Source organism: Gopherus flavomarginatus, chromosome 3 (assembly GCF_025201925.1).
Source record: "Gopherus flavomarginatus isolate rGopFla2 chromosome 3, rGopFla2.mat.asm, whole genome shotgun sequence".
NCBI classification, from domain to species: domain Eukaryota; kingdom Metazoa; phylum Chordata; order Testudines; family Testudinidae; genus Gopherus; species Gopherus flavomarginatus.
Window position 1 is genome coordinate 244032758 of NC_066619.1, and position 16981 is coordinate 244049738.

The following is a 16981-nucleotide window of genomic DNA, read 5'->3' on the forward strand; positions in this document are numbered from 1 at the left end:
TCCAGGACAAATGGGAAAACTCAGTATACAGGGAAGAAACTTGGGAGTGTCCTAGAAGAATTAGGACTATGCACAGGAATGTGTTTTGATTATGAGTTTAGTGTGAATGACTTTGAGAACGTTAGAAGAGTTTTGATCAAGTGCCCCTATTAGGTGAAATTAAAATAACTGCAAACAGTTGTTGTCACAAATACCTCTTTTTGGTATACTGTTTTTTTTTTAAATTAAATCCACCTTTCCCCTCCTTTGTAATATCCTGATTAGTTACCAGTTGCAATCCATCTGAACATGCGAAGGGCTTTAGTTGTAACTTTGATGGGAATTACATGGCTAAATCTTCTATTGTCACTGTGAAAAAGTACTCTGGTGTCATGTCGATTAGTCTGATTACATATATATGTTGGGAGGAGGAGAAAGATAATCAGATCCCATGTACAACTGTTATTCTCTAACATGGATAGCACAGGGTTTCAAGACAGTCAAATCTGGTCTTAGAGTATGTATCCCCACCAAAAGGGAGAAAACTAATGCTATCCTGATACCTATGTTGCAGTTTCACAACTTCAGAGGAGTTAAGAAGGTGTGTTGCTAAATCTCTTTAAATTAAGAAGATGTATCTCAGTCTGTAATTTTGCTTTTGAGTTTTTCTCTGGTAATGAGTTCCACAGATTGACTGTGTGTTGTGTGAAGAAGCACTTCCTTTTGTTTGTTTTAAACCTGCTGTCTATTAATTTTATTACGTGACTCCTAGTTCTTGTGTTATCATCATCATCATCATGAATCATGTTCCTATTACACCTCTGGCGCTTAGGGCAGTGTTGAAGATTCTCCACTCCTGTCTGTTTCAGGCAAGTCTTTCAATGGTTCCCCAGCTATGCCTCCAGGTTCTCCAGGTTCTTCAGCTCGGTTTCCATAGTTCTTCGCCATATTGTTTTCGGGTGGCCTCATTTTTGCTTGCCTTCAGGCGTGCATCTTATTGCTACTCTGCTGATGGAATCAGTTTCCATCTGAAGCACATGACCAATTCATCTCCAACGCCTCCTGGCAATGATGGTGCTCAGATCTTCTTGGCTGCACTGTGTCAAGAGATCTTGGTTTGAGATTGTTCTGGGCCAAAAGATATAGAGGATTTTTCTAAGGTAGGTTGTATGGAATGAAGACAGTTTGGACATTATATAACACAAGAGAAAGTATGACAAGGGATAAATAACACTTTTTTATTCACTTTCTCCACATCACATGTGATTTTATAAATTTCTATCATATCTCCTCTTAGTCACCTTTTTTCTAAACTGAAAATTCCCTGTTTTATTAATCTCTCCTGATATGGAAGCCGTTCCATACACCTAATCATTTTGTTGCCTTTTCTGCACCTTTTCAAATTCCAATATATATATATTTTTGGGGGAAGAGATGTAAACTTCAGTGTCTGTAAACAGTATCAAGATATAGAATAATAGTGCCAGATTTTTCAATTTGTCAATTTTATTTCAGATGTACCCAAACCAAAACAAAATCTGTTAAAAGTTTTCAGCCAACTGTAAAAATGTATTTAAAAAAATCATTTAGGGTGAAATCAAATATTTCTGACACAAATTTGCAAATCTTTGGGTCAACCTGAATATGTTTTTCAGTTGGAAAAACGTTTCTTTGAAAAAATTTCACCCAGCTTAGTTCTTAAAACCCCTCAAACCCTGAACTGTGTGCCTAGATCCATTTGCTCTGATTCAGATAGGTACAGGACTGGCTCTAGTCACCAGCAAACCAGTGCTTGTGGTGTCACAATATCAGGGGCGACATTCCAGACACCTTTTTGCTTTGGCAGTTTTGGTTCCATAGGTTTTTTTGCTTGGGGCGGCAAAAAACCTAGAGCCGGCCCTGGATAGGTATATATGAAAATGTGCATGAATCCACAAAATTTTTCAAAGGACTATTCACTGAAAATTAATTAATTACAATTAATTACAAAAGACTGGAAATTATTATTTATCACTGATTCTTCTGTTTTAAATCAAAGCCATCCAATCACAGAATGGAATCAGTTCAATGTGACTTAGATAACAGATAAAATCCTGTCCTTACTGAAGGCTATGGCAAACTCTGTTGGAGCCAGAATTTCACTCACAATATTCAAAGCAAACAGTACATGCCCAAAGAATACACTAATAATTTTTTGACAAAACATTAGAGAACAATTACAAATAAGATTTACAAAAATATAAGAATGGTATGGGAATTATTAATTAACAAGCTAAGGCCCAGATCTTCAAAGGTATTTATGTGAGTTAGGTGCCTAAAAACCTTTGAGCATCTAAGCCTAATTTCATAATGAAATGGTATTTGTAATAAATAGTTCCTCTAGCTCTAGGATGAATACTCCACATAGTGATACGGTCTTTCTTGCTTCTTAGTTCAATAATATAAAGATAAAAGATTAGTTTAACTTTAAAAGTATGAGTGTAGTTGCTCCTTCTGGGCCATATTCTGATATCCTGACATTGAGTGATACCTTTCTCAGTGAGTAGTTTCACTGATTTCTCTGGGACTCATCATGGAAGGTTCTATTCCATGAATAAAGTTGAAAGCATGTGGTTCTCAATTTGGTGTAAATTTTTCATATGAATCCATCTAATTCTGAAGCTTTGCCTGGCTGGTTAAAAGACAGGAAACAAAGGATAGGAATAAATGGACAATTTTAAGAATAGAGAGAGGTAAATAGTGGTAACCCCCAGGGGTTTGTACTGGAACCTATTCATATTCATAAATGATCTGGAAAAAGGGATAAACAGTGAGGTGGCAAAATTTGCAGTTGGTACAAAATTACTCAAGATAGTTAAATCCAAAGCAGACTGTGAAGAATTACAAAAGGAATCACCAAAACTGGGTGACTGGGCAACAAAATGGCAGATGAAATTCATTGTTGCTAAGTGCAAAGTAATGCACACTGGAAAACATAATCCCAACTATACATACAAAATAATGAGATCTAAGTTAGCTGTAACCACTCAAGGAGATCTTTGGAGTCATTTTGGATAGTTCTCTGAAAATATCTGCTCAATGTGCTGCAACAGTCAAAAAAGCTAACAGAATGATAGGAACTATTAGGAAAGAAAACAGAAAATATCCACTATATAAACCACTGGTATGCTCAGACCTTGACTACTGCATGCAGCTCTGATCACCCCATCTCAAAAAAGATGTATTAGAATTGATAAAGGGACAGAGAAGGTCAACAAAGATGATCAGGGGTATGAGGAGAGATTTAAAGCACAGGGACTGCTGAGTTTGGAAAAGAGATAATTCATAGATTCATAGACTCTAGGACTGGAAGGGACCTCGAGAGGTCATCGAGTCCAGTCCTCTGCCCTCATGGCAGGACCAAATACTGTCTAGAGCATCCTGATAGACATTTATCTAACCTACTCTTAAATATCTCCAAAGATGGAGATTACACAACCTCCCTAGGCAATTTATTCCAGTGTTTAACTACTCTGACAGTTAGGAACTTTTTCCTAATGTCCAACCTAAATCTCCCTTGCTGCAGTTTAAGCCCATTGCTTCTTGTTCTATCATTGGAGGCTAAGGTGAACAAGTTTTCTCCCTCCTTCTGATGACACCCTTTTAGATACCTGAAAACTGCTATCATGTCCCCTCTCAGTCTTCTCTTTTCCCAACTAAATAAACCCAATTCTTTCAGCCTTCCTTCATAGGACATGTTCTCAAGACCTTTAATTATTCTTGTTGCTCTTCTCTGGACCCTCTCCAATTTCTCTACATCTTTCTTGAAATGCGGTGCCCAGAACTGGACACAGTACTCCAGTTGAGGCCTAACCAGTGCAGAGTAGAGCGGAAGAATGACTTCTCGTGTCTTGTTTACAATACACTTGTTAATGCATCCTAGAATCACGTTGCTTTTTTTGCAACAGTATCACACTGTTGACTCATGTTTAGCTTGTGGTCCACTATGACCCCTAGATCTCTTTCTGCCATACTTCTTCCTAGACAGTCTCTTCCCATTCTGTATGTGTGAAACTGATTGTTCCTTCCTAAGTGGAGCATTAAGGGGATACGATAGAGGTCTATAAAATCATGAACTGTGCGGCGAAAGTGAATAAGAAAGTGTTTATCCCTTCACATAATACAAGAACCAGGGGTCACCCAATGAAATTAATAGGCAGCAGCCTTAAAACAAATAAAACGCATAGTCAACCTGTGGAACTCATTGCCAGGGGATATTGGGAAAGCCAAAATTATTATGGGGTTCACAAAAGAATTAGATAACTTCCTGGAAGATAGATTGATCCATGGCTATTAGCCACGATGAACAGAGATGAAACCTATGCCTTGGATGTCAGTCTCAGTTACCAGAAGCTGGGAGTGGATGACAGGAAATGGATCACTCAGTAATTGCCTGTTCTGTTCATTCCTTCTGAATCACCTAGTATTGGCCACTGTCAGAAGACAGGATACTGGACTAGATGACGTACTGGTCTGATCCAGTATGGCTTTTCTTATGTTCTTATACTTTTAATTGTTTCAATTTTTCCACAAGGGTCAGTGTTTCCTTTGAATGCAATGAGAATAATAAATTGACATCACAAGTGTAAAGACAGAATATGTTCATTCCACAGCTCTGTTGTTATTCTCACACTTGGTTGACTACTTTATTGGCCTGTTTGGCAATGTTAAATGTGACTGTCTATAATTACTCCTTGTAGACTATGATCACCAAAGTTCATTAGCAGTCACACTTTGATTCGGTTGATAGAAGTATGCATGGCTAGTCTTACAAAGGTATAGAAACATTTGACTTTCACTAACAAGTGAAATCATTCAGAAGGGAAACAAGGACATACGTGTTTTCCATATACTTCACTGTAAGGAAGCACATCACTTTGGAATGAAAGTTGACTTTTAAGTGAACTTAAGAACTTGATCTTATTTTGACAGCTTGCCTTTGATGGCATATAAGTATATATCCTTCAGGACGTTAGTGTAGGGTACTTATTTACTTTCAGGTAAGCAGTGAATTTAATATACTGGAGTTATCCTTCCTTCAGGATCCTGCTTGCAATATTAATCTTCAATTACTTCCAAAAGCCTTTGCTTTGGGCATTAAAAACTACAACTAATCTATCAACTCAGGAAAACTACTAAAAAAATAATGATCTCAACAAAACTTAGAGCCTGTTCCTGAAGTAAGTAGATGTGCCATTTTTTTCAGCAGGAATCAGACTGACCCCTTTGTGATCAGTATGTCCCCTAAGGGACTATGTCCTGAGCTCAAAATCAGCAATTAATAACTTCTTGTATGTTTGAAAAATTGGTTACTTAGATTGAAATAATGTGCTTCAACTCCTCCCTACCATATTATTTTGCTAGTGTCCTTGAATTTACTAGAACTGTGCAAAGGATCTTTACACCATACATTCAATTTGGCTGAAAACTGATTAAGCAACTAAATTTAGCCTGGTTTTATGTAATGCAACATTCACTGCAGGCTATACTCCCAATAACTATCCCAATGGTTTGCCTTCTAAAAGCCATCATTAATATTTCTCTTCTATTTTACTATGGTTGTTAATGACACAAGACCTGCTATCTTTAAAAATAGCCTTGCAAAAGTCTTCTGCCAATCATTTCTCTTTTAAAATTGATCACATTTAGGGTCAGTCCTGATATGTCGTCATATGTATGTGTTGTGCAATATCTTTCAAGCTAATCGATAGAGAAACTTGGAAATAAAAACGAGGCTAATTAACCTCAAACAATTGAACCCTTAAAGGACTGACAAATATAACTTTAATATTCTTTTGCTTGTGAAGCGTAATCCAGGGCAAAAACTACTGTATAATCAGTTGTTAAACATACAAAGCATGCTTGTTTTCTCTTTCAGTGCTCTAAAATGTTAGAATGGGATCAATCACAGCCCTATTTTACAAGTAATTTATTTTTAATAACATAAGAAATGCTCCCTTAAGTCTGTGCTACAGATTTTTCTGAAATCTGGGAAAAAACGTTAATTTGAGCACATCTGCACCATCAAACATAATTACTTCGTAGCACACTTGCATGCTGATTTCAGTGTATCTTTCTGTCATTCAGTTTCTGTGGAATAGATGAAATGCATTGAGCCATAGGAACGGGTATAGAATGTGGGCAAATTTAGATGGAATTTTAAAGAATGACGGAGGGCTGACTGCAGGCTGTTAATAGGCATGGTTCATTGTAAAAATCCTGATTCAAAATAAAATGAGTTTCTCATTATTTTTTAAATCAATGTCAGCTGCTACAGTTTGCAATAAATGGTTACTCCTAAATGGATGCATTTGTAAAATATTTCAGTGTTGCATCACACGTTTGTATAAGGTTTCCTGGGACATATGACATGCCTGACTGTGGCCAGGTGCTGAAAGTAAGGGAGGGGGAGGAAGGAAACCATTCCCTTCCCCTTCCCCTTCATGTAGTGGCCAGGCATAATTGCATTTCTTATGTCCCCTGGGTATAAGTGCTGCTCTTTCTTCATTCCCCTGCACCTAAAGCACTAGTAGGAATTCAAATGGGATAGGTTCACCTTCCCACTTCATGTTTGCCAGACGTAGAGAGGCGCACACTTGAAAGAGTACAACAGTGGGCATACTGCCCCTACATACTGACAGCTCCATAGGTGTTGTGCCTCTTTGCAATGCAATCCTTCTTTGAGCTACCTCTATGATAGCGCAACCTTGCATTTGCTCTTTCCAAAGGTTGTGCCTATGAGAGACAACTGAGCCCAGAAATAGCATTTTAGTAACTTTAGGTACCAAACATTTGGTAAATATTTGTAAACCCTTTCAATGCAGCCAGGCTGTCTTTGTCTCTCTAAAAGTAAAAATCTCTGTTATAACGATACAGAAATAGTGGTATTAGATTTGCTAGCCTCAGTTCTACAACATTATCTCCTGGTAACTTCAAATAAATTTATATGAATTATCATGAGATCCCTATAGAAGTAGTTAGAGGATCTATTTACACATCAAAGTTTATCTTATTTTTTTTCATTAATACCTTCAATAACTGGTCCTTATTTTATTTAGCACTTATGGCTGACTTTCCCACTCACTGCAGCCTAACACTGTTCTATTTGCCATGCTGAGGTGACCACTTTTGGCACTGTTATAAATGGGACCAGGATTCCAAGACCTTTAAATGAACGCTGTGCATATGATGAGGTCCAGTGGTGATGGTTTGAACTGTTCTAAGCACAGGTGGGATGAACTGGTTCAGTGAACTTCAGTTACTGGTAACTGTGTGGGATGTTGGAAATCCATGCTTGGCTAGATAAATCACAGAAGTATGAAAGGTATGCTATGTAGTGTGTCAATCCATTCCAGAAATACCTGCTCTAACTGCGCTAAATGGCACAATGGAGTCTGACTTGAACATCAGATGAGTAAAAAGCTGGAGTGTGCGTGCGTGTGTGTATGTTTAAATAAACAAAGCAAGTTTCATTTTTAAAGTTGAAGGCTCCTAGCTGGGCCTACACATTTGAACTGCAGATGCTTTTTATGATAATCTAGCCAGTCGGGGTTTTCCAATATTTTACAGGGTTATAGGTAACTAAAGATCACTGAACCAGTTCATTCCATCTGTGCTTGGCACACTTTAATGGGATAAATTGGTTCAATGAACCTGTATGCTATTTTTAAGAAGCCTTCAGGGAGTCACCTAACTACAGGCATGAAAAAAGAGATATAGAGAGGGTAATACATTGATTTATTTCCTATTTTACACTTCAGTCCAACACCTGAACCATGCAGCTACTGCGGGTGCCTTGAAAAGTAGATCAAGTATCCAGAAGCTCCCATCCATCTAGATGGCTCACAGATTTCTCAGTGTTTGCCTAAGTACTGTGCAAAACCCAATAATTAATACATGAAGACTAGTTGGTGAAATGTCAATCCTTCAGCAATCTGAGAAAGTTAAATAGAAGAGCGAGGATGGAAAAGATTGACACCTTCTTGCCAACTTAGAGAGAGAACTCCAAAAGTTCAGTCTAGGATATTCTCTTTTGGAAAAACACTTCTCATGAGCTTTTCAATACCATGCGCCACTTCTGAACAAATTAGCCCATTAGTCTCATTTTACAAACATCAATGGCATTCTGTAAGTGACTTCCAATTCATAGAAGAATATGGGTAAGGCCAGTGCAAATTATTTAGCAATTACCAGCACAGCTAAGGGCTGATGTTTAGTAACAGACAAAACAGAAGGTGCAATGGATTCCAAAGTACATCACTGGATGAGGCCCAGCTGCTAATCAGCATGGTAAATAAGTACTAGAACAAAGGGGTGCAACTGGGAAACTAAATCTTAGACACTGTATTTTGCATTCAACATAGTCCTAGAGGCTACCCCAGTGAAAGCTGCTTTACAGAGTATGACAGAACTCTCCCTGTCCCCCACCCTCACTCCGCCCAAGAATAGATGGGAGGGAATGGATGATAGAATAGCTTCACTCACCCCACAAAGGCTACATATGTGTTAATAAATCTACATGTGGACATGTTCAGCTATACTCACAATAAATTGTTCATGTCTCATGGAATCCTTGCAGCAGTTGGTTAGGAAAAAAAGGGATGTTTCCTGGGCCATATTTTCTTGTGCTGTAAATTGGTACATCTCTATTTACTTCAATCTAGCTGTGCCAGTCACCAGCAGAAAATAAGGTCCTCTAACATCAAATAATTGTTATCCAGCTAGTTACAAAAACAACTGAGAATACTATTATATGTCAAGGGAAAGCAATTTCTTATCCTGACTTGTTACTAAAATTATCGGGAACTCTACAGACCAAACACAGAGGTGCTAGTAATGGCAGGTTACGTATCAATAATTAGTATTAGTGATTGAATTAAGCTCTAGCATAAACAGACAAAACCCTCAGTAAGTCAAAAGACCCTGGGCTTCAATCTGCCTCAATGAATGTTAGTGATTGTAAATTTCATGCTGGAGGAGGGAGCTGGAAGGGTGGTTATACATCAAGAAAAGCAGACAATAAGAGCATCAGCGCATTGGCTGCTTTATCTTACACCATCTTGTAGGTTGTTTTTCCTGCTACAGATTGTTCTTCTGTGCTCTCAACATATAGCAAAACCTACTAATACCTACTCTCACTGACTTATACCACGTAATATGCACACTGATTCAGTTCTCCTCTGAACTGGGCCCTTGGAGTTTTGTTTTGCATTGAAATTTGGTCCTGAACACATGTGGAAGGCGTTGTTGAAATTAATATGTGCAGTTCAGTGAGCTATATTGCCAGTGATTCTTCTTATATTTTACATGTGAATGTGCTGTTCTAGTGATTAGATTGGCTACATTAAAACTAAGTTTGGATTCTACTGTATTACACTGGGAAGAAAATCAAGACCTTGGAGAAGATCTACAAAAGAATATCAAGAAAATGCAACATAAAACATTCACAACATGTTTTTGTGTACTTGGTTCTCTATACAAGCCTTGTGTAGACACAGTTTCAGCATAGAATTATATATGCTGCTTTATTATGTTACTTGCCTGGACCGGTAATCTTTCATTAGTTGACCATTAAATATCTTTTTGCACCATAGTAAAAGTTTTATTCTTTAGTTGTTACACTAGAAAATGTTCTTTGGCATGCTGTAGCTAAAAGGAGCAGAGTAATTATATAATGGCATACTAAGACAGCAGTGATTCCACACGTTGACAATTATATTTTGTAGTATAAAAGCTTACTATTATTTTGATGGTTGTAGTTTTATTTGACATGATGGATCAACATTGGAAATTTTCATAATGGTATGCAATTTAGCTTAATTCATTTGAATTGGTTGTACAGTCTCTTCAAAGGAGAACAAATACAATAAAAGGAATATGCTAAACTAGTTTAAGGTGCCTGTTCATCTTGGCCATATGCCCAATGTAACTCCAACATGCCCATAATATAAATGGAAAATTGGCTTTTACATCTAACATGTGTAAACTCTGTATTCACCTACCTAATTTACTTGAATTATCATCTATTTTACAACAGAGAGGAATGGGGAAAAGAGGCCCAAAAGAGGGCAGGAAGTCAACAGACAGGAAAAACCCAACTTAAATAAGCAAAATGTATGAATTCAAAAAACACACAAAGAAATTTTTTTTCAAATCATTAGGGATGAAATAGTTCATTAACAGAAATATGCACATTTTAAGGCCCCTTTTATACACTGAATTCTATATTTGTTAAAAATGTAATTTTCATGCTTTAGTCATAAATAATACCTTATTGATTAAAATACCAAAGAGTAAAACAGGAAAAAAAAATACAGTAAAGATTACAAGTCTTCAGATCATGTTGGACTACTTCCAGAAAGACAAGAAAGTATTTAAAATTAAAATACATTATTGAATGACTCTAGAAGATACTTGCAAAGTAAAACACACTACCATCTTGTAACTGAAAAGTCTGAGAAGAGAGAGAGAGAAAGTGTGTGTGTGTGTGTGAGAGTGAGTGTGAGTGTGAGTGCCAGGTTGTAAGACTCTTTCACTCTAACATAATATGGAAACTTCTTCCCCTCTCCAAACAGTCTGAGCCCTGAAGATTAAACAGAAAATATTGATGTTGCTATTGAAACTTTCATAACAATTCCCCCCCCCCCGCAAAACCTGATTTGCTTAATCTTAATATATTCCTAGACATAGTTTATTATTTTGTTCGAATTATGATAGGCTTCCTTTTCTTTTTCATGCATCGCTCATAAACCCTTTATCATATTGAAGAGAAAGTAATTATTAAAGTATGTTTTCAAATTCAGCATCTTCATATTACATGGTTTAATATAGTTTTCAACAACCTCTAGTTTTCTGTGGAGTAGAGTATGACCTTTTGTCAGCACACTTTTATTTCTGTTTGTCTGGGTGCTTGAGATTTTAAAACAAAGTGATAAGAAATATATTAAGAGTTGGCCATCTATATGACATGTTTAACAGTATATTTGTATGAAGCTGCACCTTTCCCACATACCTATGGTAGTGTGATCTAACACTAACTTTGGCTTGGTTGGGTGAGTTTAGAATATTTTTAATCAAACTGGAATAATTTACCTTTACATGTGAAGAGGGGGAAGACCTTTAAAAATGTTATTTGTGCTTAACAATTTTTGGCTTGTATTCCATTGTTTATTATCAAGTGAATATAAGACTGAAGAACATCTGCCTTAGTGCACCAAAATCCAAATGCTTAGGCATAGTTTACAAAGCTTTCAATATATTCTGAAGATAAAGATGTGCTCACAATGACAATAACTCAGCCTGTGTATTAATTATTACAATTGTGGTTGCACATCGGAACTCTATTTAGGGACCAGGAACTCTATGCACCATGAACTGTACAAATAAATAATAAAAAGATGAGAAACCTATGAGCAATGATTTTGACAGTATGCAACAGAGGAGACAAGGCAGTATGTGAGACTGTCCTGGGCTGGTGGTAGTCTGTGACCCTAAGAACCTCTCAGTGGCCACTAGCGAAGGGTTCACTGTTCTATAACAGCAACTCCTATCTGGCCTGACAAACTCACTACACCTAGAACATTGCTTTCTTTGTATTTATCTATAAAGAATGGCAAGTGAAATCTCAAATGAAAGCCAGGATCACACTGGTCATTAATATTATTGTCAAATGTATGTGCTGACACTATGGAAGGATCTCTATGTATATGAAGTGGAAAATATGTTTTAGAGTCTGAATCAAAGCAGGGTTGGTGTCATAACTATAAAGGGAAGGGTAACAACCCTTCTGTATACAATACTATAAAATTCCTCCTGGCCAGAGGCACCAAAACCCTTTTATCTGTAAAGGGTTAAGAAGCTCAGGTAACCTGGCTGACACCTGACCCAAAGGACCAATAAGGGGACAAGATACTTTCAAATCTTGAGTGGGGGAAGGCTTTTGTCTATGCTCTTTGTTTTGGTGGTGTTCGCTCTTGGGACTAAGAGGGACCAGACATCAATCCATGTTCTCCAAATCTTTCTGAACAAGTCTCTCATATTTCAAACATGTAAGTAACAGCCAGGCAAGGCATATTAGTTTATCTTTGTTTTCTAAACTTGTGAATTTTACCTTTGCTAGAGGGAGGTATCCCTGTTTTGTTGTAACTTTGAAACTAAGGTTCTAGGGGGTTCCTCTGGGTTCTTTGAATCTGTTTACCCTGTAAAGTTATTTTCCATCCTGATTTTACAAAGATGGCTTTTACATTTTCTTTTTAATAAGATCCTTCTTTAAGAACCTGACTGATTTTTCCATTGTCCAAAGACCCAGGGGTTTGGGTCTTCGATCACTTTGTAACCAATTGGTTAGGATATTCTAAAGCGTCCCAAGGAAAGGGGATGTAAGGGCTTGGGGGGATATTTTGGGTGAAGAGGAACTCCAAGTGGTCCTTTCCCTGTTTCTTGTTAAATCACTTGGTGGTGGCAGCATACTAGGTTTTAACCTAAGCTGGTAGTGGGTCCCCACATCTGTACCCTAGAGTTCAGAGTGGGGAAGGAACCCTGACAGTTGTCAAACAAGTTTTTGCTAGACAAAAAGATGTATATTTACCTGCTTCCCTGCTCAGTTCACATGTATATTAAGCATTGTAAGCCAACGCAATGGAAGCCCTTTTTGCATACAAAGTTAACATGGAGTCAGCACACCAGGGAATAACCTTATGATTCTTTTCACCATAAATATCTCAGTGCTGTGTTGTTATAAAGGAGTTAAATCAGACAAGGTAGTATTGGCACCTTCCCATTGGGAACAGCAAACCAGGTAATTTCTGTGAGTGTCCGGGCTAAAGGCTTACCACTACATTGAGCACTGAGGACTCGGGGGTTGGTGTGTGCCTATCACTAAGCTACATGGCAAGCACAAGGTCTGGAAGTCAGTGCTTGGGTTGCCAGAGGCTGTTGGTTTCAGGGAGCTGAGCTACAGGTGGCACAGACAAGGCTACCTCATGCTAAGGGCAGATGGTGGTGAGGTCTCTCACAACTCTGGGTGCCTCTGGGCTACATCACATGGTCCACCTCCCCCTCTTTGAAATTCAGTTCTGTTTCTTGTTTTGCTTTGTGAGATATGAGTGTGAGGGGTTGAGATTTCAATGAAGGATGAATGGTAGTAAGGTCTTCCCTTATGTTATTTGTTAATCACTACATCATTCTCTGTTTGCCCCATCTTTGTTTTCAGGGACAGAGAGAAACAGATAAATGAATACACCTGTTGGTGGTTGCTGGGTTACTAGTACCTGGAAGAAAGAGATTAGCCAAACACCATTATGAGCAGGTTAACAAATGGTAGCCCAAGGAACAAGGGAAAGACTAAAAAACCCAGAAACCTCAGAAGAAAGGGAGCTTGCTACTGTTGCTTCTAATTCAGAGCTTGCTAGTGAACCAAATATTATCTCACTAGGATCAGGCTGCCATTTTTTATGGTAACCTTTGTGTGTAGTTGTTGATTATTTTCCCCATGGAGGGGCAGGACTAATACATTCTGGTTGCACCCAATCTTGTCTAGAGCACTCGATCTCTTTATAAAGGAACTAATGGGGCAAGATAACAGTAAAGACAGGTACTGCTTCAAAAGTTGGTATTCACAGTTGTAGTCACAGGTGGCTTCCAGCCCACATAATATCAAATGATAGTGATTTATCGGAGTCAGGCCAAAGATGGACTTTAAGGTGAGATTTGAAAGAGAATGAGAAAGGTGGCTTGTGAATTGTAATGGGGTCGTGTGAGAGAAGGGGCTTATGAGACAAATCAGCAACGAAGAATGTTGTGTTTTCATTGAATATTAGAGTTAGAAGAGACCTCAGAAGGTCACTTAGGCCAACCCCCTGCTCAAAGCAGAACCAACACCAACTAAATCATCCCAGACAGGGCTTTATCAAGGCAGGCCTTAAAAATCTCTAAGGATGGAGATTCTACCACCTCCCTAGGTAACCCATTCCAGTGCTTCACCACTCTCCTAGTGAAATAGTGTTTCCTAGTATCCAACCAAGACCTCCCCAACTGCAACTTGAGACCATTGCTTCTTGTTCTGTCATCTGCCACCACTGTGAACTGCCTAGCTCCATTCTCTTGGGAACCCCTTTTCAGGTAGTTGAAGGCTGCTATTAAATCCCCCTTACTCTTCTCTTCTGCAGACTAAATAACCCCAGTTCTCTCAGCCTCTCCTCAAGGCCCATGTGCCCCAGCCCCCAATCATTTCCATTGCCCTCCACTAGACTCTCTCCAATTTGTCCACATCCCTTCTGTAATGAAGGGACCAAAATTAGATGCAATACTCCATGTGTAGCTTCACCAGTGTCGAATAGAAGGGAATAATCACTTCCCTCGATCTGCTGGTAATGCTCCTACTAATATACCCCAATATGCCATTGGGCCTTCTTGGCAACAAGGGCACTTTGCTGACTCATATCCAGCTTCTTGTTCACTACCTTTCTGCAGAACTACTCTTTAGCCAGTCAGTCCCCAGTCTGTAGCGGTGCATGGGATTCTTTCATCCTAAGTGCAGGAGTCTGCACTTGTTCTTGTTGAACCTCATCAGATTTCTGGTGGCCCAATCCTCCAATTTGTCAAGGTCACTCTGGACCCTATCCCTGTCCTCCAGCATATCTACCTCTCCCCCCATTAGTGTCATCTGCAAACTTGCTGAGGTGCAATTCATCCCATCATCCAAATCATTAATAAAGATGTTGAACAACACCGGCCCCGGGACCAACCCCTGGGGCACTCCGCTTTATACTGGCTGCCAACTAGAAATTGAGCCATTGATCACTACCCATTGAGCCTGACAATCTAGCCAGCTTTCTGTCCACTTTCTAGTCCATTCATCCAATCCATACTTCTTCAACTTGCTGGCAAGGATACTGTGGGAAACTATCAAAAGCTTTGTTAAAGTCAAGATATATCACATCCACTGCTTTCCACATATCCACAAAGCCAGCTATCTCATCATAGAAGGCAACCAGGTTGGTCAGGCACTACTTACTGTTGGTGAATCCATGTTGACTGTTCCTGATCACCTTCCTCTCCTCCAAGTGCTTAAAAATGAATTCCTTGAGTACCTGCTCTATGATTTTGCCGGGGACTGAAGTGAGGCTAACCGGTCTGTAGTTCCCCGGGTTCTCTTTCTTCCCTTTTCAAAATATGGGCACTGTATTTACCTTTTTCCAATCGTCCGGGACTCCCTCAGTCGACAAGAATTTTCAGAGATAATGGCCAATGACTTTGCAATCACATCAGCCAACTCCCTCAGCACCCTTGGATGCATTAGATCTGGACCCAGGGACTTGTGCATGTCCAGCTTTTCTAAATAGTCCTTAACATGTTCCTTCACCACTGAGGGCTGCTCACCTCACCTTTTGGCAGGGTAAAGACAGGGATATTTTTCACAGAGCATTTAACCACATACTTAAGGTACTGTCCTGTATCAGTACTTCTAAGAGTCATCCTGTCTGGGCAGGTCTTCCCTGGATATGCTCTCTTGTTTTATATGCATTTCCCAGCCTTCATTCTGTCACAGGTTATTACGTTGGTTATAATTTGTAGATTTACATTTGATCTCCCACTTTTACTTACTTTTGGGCACTATGGCTGTAGTGGTATCTGTAGTCTTGATTCATAAATTTTATTAAAAAGGGTCAGTAGTACATAGTGGTGTGTTTTGTAGGGGGGAAACACAATAAAAATACCTTTTTATAAGAAAGGAACAAAACGGCAGCAAAATCCATGGCATTGCAGTGGACTGGACTAAATGACCTTTTGAGGTCCCTTCCAGTTCTACAATTCTATGATTTTTTTGACATATTAATATTATTTAACCAAAATAAGGCCAGTCTACACTGCTGCTTAAGTCCATGTACCTTACATCGCTCAGGAGCCACCCCCCCTCAGCCATGTGAGTTACATCGACCTAAGCACTGTCCACGCAGCTTCTGTCTCTTGCAGAGGTGGAGTACGTATGCAGACGGGAGAGCACTTTCCCGTTGGCATAGCGCTTCTTTACCAGACATGCTGCAGCTGCATCAGTGTAGCACACTACTGTAGACTTGCCCTAAGTGACCTTTTAGTGTTGACTGTTTAATTAAATAGTAACCATATTTCTCAAAATGAATGGCTAGTGTATCTCTTGCTTTTACTTAATTATTTTCAGTGCCTTTAATGTCTAATGTATAGTACATCCCTATAAAATGTGCACTGATATGAATGGACTACCCCATATTTGTCTTCAGAGTGTAATGGGTGACTGGTTGTGAATTAGCACTCTTAAATTTCAGATAGCTTTTGCCTTATACACACAAGCAATCAAGCCTCAGCTATTAAGGAAGTCAGTTTTGTCAACAGATGGTAAGAGGGTGCAGGCCAAGTGAACAAAGTATGTACCAAGTTATTTTTATAACTTTTAGCATCAATTACACAGGTCTAGGCAAGTAGCAGTTGCAACTAGATCAGATGCCTTTATAAAAAAATATTAATTCAAAATAAAAACAAAATCAGAACAGATGCATAAGGATTTAAAATAAATAATTTTAATCCTGTTTATGAAACAGTATTGGGAAAATTGATAATTGACAAGAAATTATTAAAGTTTAAATCTGTTCACCAGAGCAAAACTCAGAAATATCTGATCCCAAACATTTGAAACGTGAAACAAAGCAAGTAAGAAAACAACACATTAGTCATGTGATGGTATGTTTGATATACACAAATCATATTAAAAGAGGGTTATCCATTTAATTGGTAGAGTTAAACAAGACACAGTTAAAGCTAGCTTGGTCCCCATCCTAGTCTAGAGCGGCATGAGTTTTGAATGCTAATCAAGGTATGCCCTAACTATTTGCAAGGCCCATTTTGTTTTTTTGAGGCCACAACTCTTCATGGTGTGTGTGTGTGTGTGTGTGTGTGTGTGTGTGTGTGTGTGTGTGTGTGTGTGTGTGTG